Here is an 8833-nt window from a genome sequence, read left to right as displayed (position 1 = left end):
TAAGTCTCTGGAATCATCCTGTGGTCATTTCCCCAGTGGCAGAATGTATAATTTGCATATACATATTTAGCAGCTGGCAGAACACCCACATTGGCTCCCTGACTGGTAGGATGAGGGCTATTATGGTGGGAAGGGCCAAATGGAAGCCATTAGAGCTGCCTCTACCTAGAAAATTAGTAAATTAAAAACAATATTGCATCCCTGGAGGGATTGTGGAGATTAGTGCCACCATCAAGGACTTGAAAGACGCAGGGGTGGTGATTCCCACCACATCTCTGTTCAACCCTCCCATATGGCCTGTGCAGAAGACAGATGGATCTTGGAGAATGGCAGTGGATTATCATAAGCTTCACCAAGTGGTGACTCCAATTGTGGCTGCTGTACCAGATGTGGTTTCATTGCTTGAGCAAATTAACACATCTCTTGGTACCTGGTATGCAGCCATTGATTTGGCAAATGCCTTTTTCTCCATTCTTGTCTATAAGGCCCACCAGAAGCAATTTGCCTTCAGCTGGCAAGGACAGCAATATGCCTTTACAATCCTACCTCAGGGGTATATCAGTTATCTGGCTTTGTGATGTAATCTTATTTGGAGAGATCTAGATAACTTTTCACTTCCACAAGATATCACACTTGTCCATCACATGGATGACATTATGCTTATTGGACCCAGTGAGCAAGAAGTAGCAAACACACTGGACTTATTGGTGAGATGTTTGCATGCCAGAGGATGGGAAATAAATCTGACTAAAATTCAGGAAACTTCTACCTCAGTAAAATTTCTAGGGGTCCAGTGGTGTGGGGCATGTAGAGATATTTCTTCTAAGCTGAAGGATAAGTTGTTGCATTTGGCCCCTCCTACAACCGAGAAAGAGAAACAATGCCTAGTGGGCCTGTTTGGATGTTGGAAGCAACACATTCCTCATTTGGGTGTATTACTGTAGCCCATTTATCAGGTGACCCAAAAGGCTCTCAGTTTTGAGTGGGGTCGGGAACAGGAGAAGGCTCTGCAACAGGTCCAGGCTGCTGTGTGAGCTGCTCTGCCACTTGGGCCATATGACCCAGGAGATCCAATGGTTTGAGGTATCAGTGGCAGATACGGATGCTGTTTGGAGCCTTTGGCAGGCTCCCATAGGTGAGTCTTAGCGGAGGCCTTGAGGATTTTGGAGCAAGGCCTTGCCATTTTCTTTTTATTTTTAGTTTTTTTTTTATTATTATACTTTACATTTTAGGGTACATGTGCACAACGTGCAGGTTAGTTACATATGTATACATGTGCTATGTTGGTGTGCTGCACCCATTAACTCGTAATTTAACATTAGGTATATCTCCTAATGCTATCCTCCCATCCCCCCATCCCACAACAGGCCCCAGTGTGTGATGTTCCCCTTCCTGTGTCCATGTGTTCTCATTGTTCAATTCCCACCTATGAGTGAGAACATGCGGTGTTTGGTTTTTTGTCCTTGCGATAGTTTGCTGAGAATGATGATTTCCAGCTTCAATCACGTCCCTACAAAGGACATGAACTCATCATCATTTATGGCTGCATAGTATTCCATGGTGTATATGTGCCACATTTTCTTAATCCAGTCTATCGTTGTTGGACATTTGGGTTGGTTCCAAGTCTTTGCTATTGTGAATAGTGCCGCAATAAACATACACGTGCATGTGTCTTTATAGCAGCATGATTTATAATCCTTTGGGTATATACCCAGTAATGGGATTGCTGGGTCAAATGGTATTTCTAGTTCTAGATCCCTGAAGAATCGCCACACTGACTTGGTTGAACTAGTTTACAGTCCCACCAACAGTGTAAAAGTGTTCCTATTTCTCCACATCCTCTCCAGCACCTGTTGTTTCCTGACTTTTTAATGATTGCCATTCTAACTGGTGTGAGATGGTATCTCATTGTGGTTTTGATTTGCATTTCTCTGATGGCCAGTGATGATGAGCATTTTTTCATGTGTCTTTTGGCTGCATAAATGTCTTCTTGTGAGAAGTGTCTGTTCATATCCTTCGCCCACTTGTTGATGGGGTTATTTGTTTTTTTCTTGTAAATTTGTTTGAGTTCATTGTAGATTCTGGATATTAGCCCTTTGTCAGATGGGTAGATTGCAAAAATTTTCTCCCATTCTATAGGTTGCCTGTTCACTCTGATGATAGTTTCTTTTGCTGTGCAGAAGCTCTTCAGTTTAATTAGATCCCATTTGTCAATTTTGGCTTTTGTTGCCATTGTTTTTGGTGTTTTAGACATGAAGTCCTTGCCCATGCCTATGTTTTGAATTGCCTGGGTTTTCTTCTAGGGTTTTTATGGTTTTAGGTCTAACATTTAAGTCTTTAATCCATCTTGAATTAATTTTTGTATAAGGTGTAAGGAAGGGATCCAGTTTCAGCTTTCTACATATGGCTAGCCAGTTTTCCCAGCACCATTTATTAAACAGGAAATCTTTTCCCCATTTCTTGTTTTTGTCAGGTTTGTCAAAGATCAGATAGTTGTAGATATGTGGCATTAATTACAAATCTTGAATGTCATAGATTACTGCATCAGTAACTGCAGCAGTAATCAGTAACTGCATAGATTACTGCATCTATATAAAGTCACATAATTTTAGAAACTGTTCATGAAGTTTGGCAATGCAAACACTGCAATAACACAGTAAGTGGTTATTTTGGACACAGTTTATGTAGGTAGTTAAAATGCTTTGTCAAAATCAATGAACTGTAGAATTGCATACCACTCCCATACTCCCAACATCTAACCATCTTTAAGCAGTCCTTTTTTAATCTTGCTGGGATGGTAGCATTTCAAAGGCCTAGGGCTAGACTGCAGTGAAAAGGCTATTACCCTGCCCCTGTAAGCATAGCATGAGCATCAGAATCCTGAGTAACCACTGAAGGACAAGATTCTCCTGACACTTGGTCTCTGTCTCTCACTGTTACATGAACAACGACAAAACAAAGATTCTTAAAATTTTGTTGCTTTAGTTATACATTTAAAAAAGCACACATAGATATTAAAAAAATAAACAGTAGATACCTATATATTCAAGCAGGAAAATGGGAAATGTACTTTCATCTGTTTTTAAGTTCTAAGACAGAACCTATTTTTAAATAATGGCTGTCAAATCATTTTGACTTATTCAAAGAAAGGGATTAACTACCTGGATACAGATAATCAAAAAGCATGCACCCTTTTTCTTCACTTTCCCACCCTGCCCCCAGTCTCAGGCACACCCAGAGATTATATATAACAAGGTTTTTTCCATTAGATCTTCTGTAGACAATCTCCCTGAGAAATCAGGAAAACCAAGCTCACCACATAGTGAGTGAAATCTTTCCTTTTTATTGGATTTGGCTTAAACTCAAGCTCTTTGAGCATCAAATTTGACAGGGGTTCAGGAAAAGTCTCTGCCTGGACTCATCCTGGAACACTGGGCCACACCTCATTTCAGAGTTGTACGGCCCAGGTATGTACAAGGTGTGGCAGGCAGAAGTGAGCTCAGTTAAATAATGAATTCTGTATTCGTAGCTTCTTCTTTGATGCAGTATTTTCTTCTTACTGGAACTTCTCTATGACCTAGTATTTTCCTCCTTTCTTTTTATTCAAATTAGTGTCAGAAAAAAAGATTCGATAAATTCATCAGCTCCACAAAACAAATGAAAGATCAGTTTAGGTGAATACTCCTTTCAAGAATTTTTAAAATTTTAACAGAAAACAAAACTTTAAGCTAAAGGTCTTTTATAGAGTTGGTGTACAAGTATGGCAGGCTAGAGGAATGTGGTTTGGGCTAGTGTGTTTTTCCTGTTACCATAACACCCAGATACCTTTTTAAAGCAAATATGAGAGCTTATATATCTCATGCCTCAGTAAGGGCCTCCTAACATGCCATCCTCCCAAAAGAGCAACATGTGACTGAATGTATGACATTCCCTGTCAACCAATCAACAGAAAGATCCTCAAAATTCCTTGAAGGTTTCTGTACTTGTGTCTATCCCATCACGGAGTACACGCATGCACACACACACCTTTCTCTTATCAGCTCCATTATATCCTTACTTTAATTCAGTCTTGTTTCATTTCTAATTCAATCACCTGCATGCAGGACCAGGCCCTGATTCGGACCTTCTTCTGAAGGGTTGTGGTCTCTCTGACACAGTCATCTCTCCAGTTGCCATTCCCCAAGTTCTCTTGAATCAACTCTGCCATTTTTATGATCTCTAGAAAGTTGATGGCTTTCTATTATTCAATTATGTCGTTTCTATCTTGAGATCTTTCTATGTAGCTTGGTTTAACTAACACCCTACTTTTTTTTTTGGTTATTGAGTAACCTTGTATCATATTGGCCTCCTAGTCTTAAAACTATGATGGCAAAAGTCATGTAATATGTTAGCTTTTTCTACTAGTAATTAATACATTTAATATAGCTTTGATCTTCAAAATCATCTTATACATATATATATATATATTTTAGTTTTGTCCTATAATTTGCTTCCACTTTCTTGCATCATTTTATTTCTCTTAATTCCTACTGACTTTTTCTGATTTTCCCGTGAAACTTTTCATACTCAACAAGGCCATTTGACAGGAAAGCTTTTACTATTTCTTAGATGCAATTACTGTTTTTTTTTGCATTACCATCCATATATATATATACATATATGTATATACATATATGTGTGTGTGTATATATATATATACTTTAAGTTCCCAGGTGCATATGCAGAACGTGCAGGTTTGTTACACAGGTATACACGTGCCATGGTGGTTTGCTGCACCCATCAACCCATCATCTACATTAGGTATTTCTCCTAATGCTATCCCTCCCCTAGCCCCCCACCCCGCTACAGGCCCCCATGTGTGATATTCCCCTCCCTGTGTCCATGTGTTCTCATTGTTCAACTCCTGTTTATGAGTGAGAACATGCAGTGTTTGGTTTTCTGTCCCTGTGATAGTTTGCTGAGAATGATGGTTTCCAGCTTCATCCACATCACTGCAAAGAACATGAACTCATCCTTTTTTATTGCTGCATAGTATTCTGTGGTGTACGTGTGCCACAGTTTCTTTATCCATTCAATCACTGATGGGCATTTGGGTTGGTTCCAAGTCTTTGCTATTGTGAATACTGCTGCAATAAACATACGTGTTCCTGTGTCTTTATAGTAGAATGATTTATAATCCTTTGAGTATATACCCAGTAATGGGATTGCTGGGTCAAATGGTATTTCTGGTTCTAGATCCTTGAGGAATCGCAAGACTGTCTTCCACAATGGTTGAAGTAATTTACACTTTCACCAACAGTGTAAAAGCATTCCTATTTCTCCACATCCTCTCCAGCATCTGTGTTTCCTGACTTTTTAATGATTACCATTCTAACTGGTGTGAGATGGCATTGTCATCCATTCTATCTCATTTTATTCCGGTTTAGAAAAATGCTTCTCCTTTTCAGTGTTGCCATCCACCTTGACTCAATGTGTTCACATTTCCTGTAGGATCTTTATTCATCTCTTCATTCTTGTATGCATCAACTTCCTTGAATTCCATGATATTAATTTTTATTCTACTTTGCTTTTATTATTTTTATGCTTTCCTTTAAAAACCTTTATGTAATAGTTGTTTTCAAGTCCTTGTCTGTCAATTGCATTATCTCTGTCATTTCTGGGTCCATTTTTATTCATTGATTTTCTTCTGATTATGAGTCCTAGTTTCCTGTTTCTTCACATTTGGTTTTTTTTTTTTTTAACACTGTGCAATGTGAATATCACATTACTGAGGTCAGGATTTTTTTCTTTTAAGAGAACTGAGTTTTGTTTTAACGGGCGGTTAAGTTTCTTTCAGATCAGCTGGATTCTTTAAATGCTTTTGAAAAAAAGCATTTTTTAAAGCATTTTAAAAAAGCATTTTTAAATGCTTTACAAAAAAAAAAGCATTCTGTCAGGGCAGGTTTATAGTTCCCTATGCTAGATACTTCAGCCCTACTGTTAATTCTTGACCTTTCTGAGCACACTTTTGAATGCCTTTGGTGTTTAACGAGCTTTCTACATTCTGCCTGGTCAGATGCCAATTATTCCTCTGCCCTGTGCAAGCTCTAGTGAGTGTTCAGTTTTAGTTTCCTAGTAGCTGTTCTTTCCCCTATAGTTTTGTGCCTAGTCTCATGGATCCATACTCTAACCATGCATAGCTTGGTGTTCAGCCGAAGACTCCAGTGAATGCTATGGTGCTCTTTCCCTGCCTTGCTCACTCTTTTCCAATACTTTTTGCAATTCCAGTGACTTTAGACTAACTGAACTCCAATCACTGTTTCTTCAACTCAGTGAAGCTATCATGCTTTGTTTGGATTCTCTCCTAGTACTGTGTGTATGTGTGTGTGTGTGTATATATATATGTGTATATATATATATGTGTATATATATGTGTGTATATATATATGTGTATATATGTGTGTATATATATGTGTATATATGTGTATATATATGTGTGTATATATGTGTATATATATGTGTATATATATGTGTATATATGTGTATATATATGTGTATATATATGTGTATATATATATATGTATATATTTAAGTTTTGTAAAGTTTGTGGATAACTTTTTATCCACAAACAAGGTATATTCCTCCATTTTCTAAATTCTATTTCATGTCTTTAATAAAGGTTTATAATTTACTTCCCAAAAGTTTGTGTATCTCCCTTGTTAGACTTATTCCTTGGTCCTTGTGTAGTTATTGTATATTGTATCTTTTTTAGTTTTTTAAAAATTCAAACTTATAGAAAATTTCAAAATTATATAAAAGTTGCAAGAATATTAAAAAGAACTCCCATGCAATCTGGAATTGACAATTTTAAACATGATCATGTTTATTTTATCATCTTTATTCATTTCTAGATACATAGACACAATGGCAAAATTTCACGGAACCATTTGACAGTGAATTGTATACATTATGTACCTTCATGCCATAAAAATTCAATATATATATTTTATTTTTTGAGACAGAATCTCATTCTGTCTGTCGCCCAGGCTGGAGTGCAGTGGGGCAATCTTGGCTCACTGCAACCTCCCTATCCTGGGCTCAAGTGATCCTCCCATCTCAGCCTCCCAAGTAGCTGGGAGCTGAGACTGCAGGCACGCACCATGATGCCCAGCTAATTTTTGTGTTTTTTGTAGAGACAGGGTTTTGCCATATAGGCCAGGCTAGTCTGAAACTCCAGGGCTCAAGTGTTCCCTCTGTCTCAGCCTCCCAAAGCGCTGGGATTACAGGCGTGAGTCACCACACCCGGCCTCAATGTGTATTTCTTAAGAAAAATGATATACATACTTTTAGACATTTACAGTTCAGTTATAAAATGCAGGAAACTGAATATTTATAATACACTTTTATTTAAACTATAATCTATATTCTAGTTTTGTCTCTTACATCAATAATTTTTCCTTTACAGCAATGATTTTTCCAGTATAGAATCCAGTTCAAAATCATGAACAACAACAAACAATTTTATGGCAATTGTTTGTTGTTCATGCCATTGGCATGTTTGAAGAATAAAGGACAGGTATTTTACAGAGTATAACTCAATTCGAGTTTGTCTGATGTTTTCTTACATTTAGATTTAGATTTTAGATATTTTTCCTAGAACGTTGCATAAGCGATGTATGTTTCTTAAAGATACATGTGATAATCTTTTGCCCCTTAGCGATGTTTATTTTGATGACATGTGGAAGGTTTTGCCTGACTTCTCCACTGCTTACTTGCTATTTTTTGTAATTAATAAGTATTTATATATTATTAATCTAACAATTAACAAATCATTTCTTCCTTCAAATCTTTCTATTCTGTATTTGTATCTCGTATTTTTTTTGCCATCTTACTGCACTGAATACACAGTAGTAATACTAAGAATCAGCATCCTTGTTCTCTTCCAGTTTTTGATTCCTTCCTTCCTTCCTTCCCTTCCTCCTTCCTTCTTTCCTTCTTCTTCTTCCTGCATTTTACTTTGTATTTCTAGAAATCTATTTTAAAAAAAAGAAATCTATTTAATTTTTTGAGTCTATATTGTGAAATATATTTTTTTCTGAAAAACTGAATTTTACCTAAGTTTCCATTTTTGTAAAATGTGACTATAGTATTTCCTTCCATTGTAATTCTGTATAGATACCTAGTTATGTCCCTATTTTATTGCTATCATTATTTCTTTGTTTTTTGTCTTTTTGTTCTTGGTCAATCATGCAATAGGTTTAAGAATTTTATTAGTCTTTTTCAAGAACTCAGTTTTAGGTTAATCAATCTTTTCTGCTGTATTCATTTCCCTCCCTACTTTTCCATATGCTCTCTCTCTTTTTTTTAACTATGTTATGGTCTAATTGACAAATAAAAATTACATATATTCAAGGTATGCAATGTGGTGTTTTGATAGACCTATATATTGTGAAATGGCAACCACAATTAAGGTAATTAGCATATCACCTCACCTAGCCACTTATGTTGTTGTTACGTGGTGAGAATAGTTAAGATCTACTCTCTTAGCAAATTTCAAGTGCATAATATGTTATTATGAAGTGTAGTTATCATGCTGTACATTAGGTTTTCAGATCTTATTCTGCAAGTGTGTACCCTTTAACCTTCTTCTCCTCATTTCTCCCAACCCTTCAGCCCCTCATAACAACCATTCTGCTCTGTGCTTCTATGTATTTGACCTTTTTAGATTTAGATTCCACATATTCTCTTCCCTCAGTTTTCTTTAAGAACACTCTGCTGCTTTTCTTTTCTTTTCTTTTCCCCTTCCTTCCTTCCTTCCTTCCTTTCTTTCATTTCCTTCTTTCTTTCTTTCTTT

The sequence above is a fragment of the Gorilla gorilla genome, chromosome 6, assembly GCF_029281585.2.
Source record: "Gorilla gorilla gorilla isolate KB3781 chromosome 6, NHGRI_mGorGor1-v2.1_pri, whole genome shotgun sequence".
Classification (NCBI taxonomy): domain Eukaryota; kingdom Metazoa; phylum Chordata; class Mammalia; order Primates; family Hominidae; genus Gorilla; species Gorilla gorilla.
The sequence above is the reverse complement of the archived record's forward strand: the minus strand, read 5'-3'. Positions refer to the sequence as shown.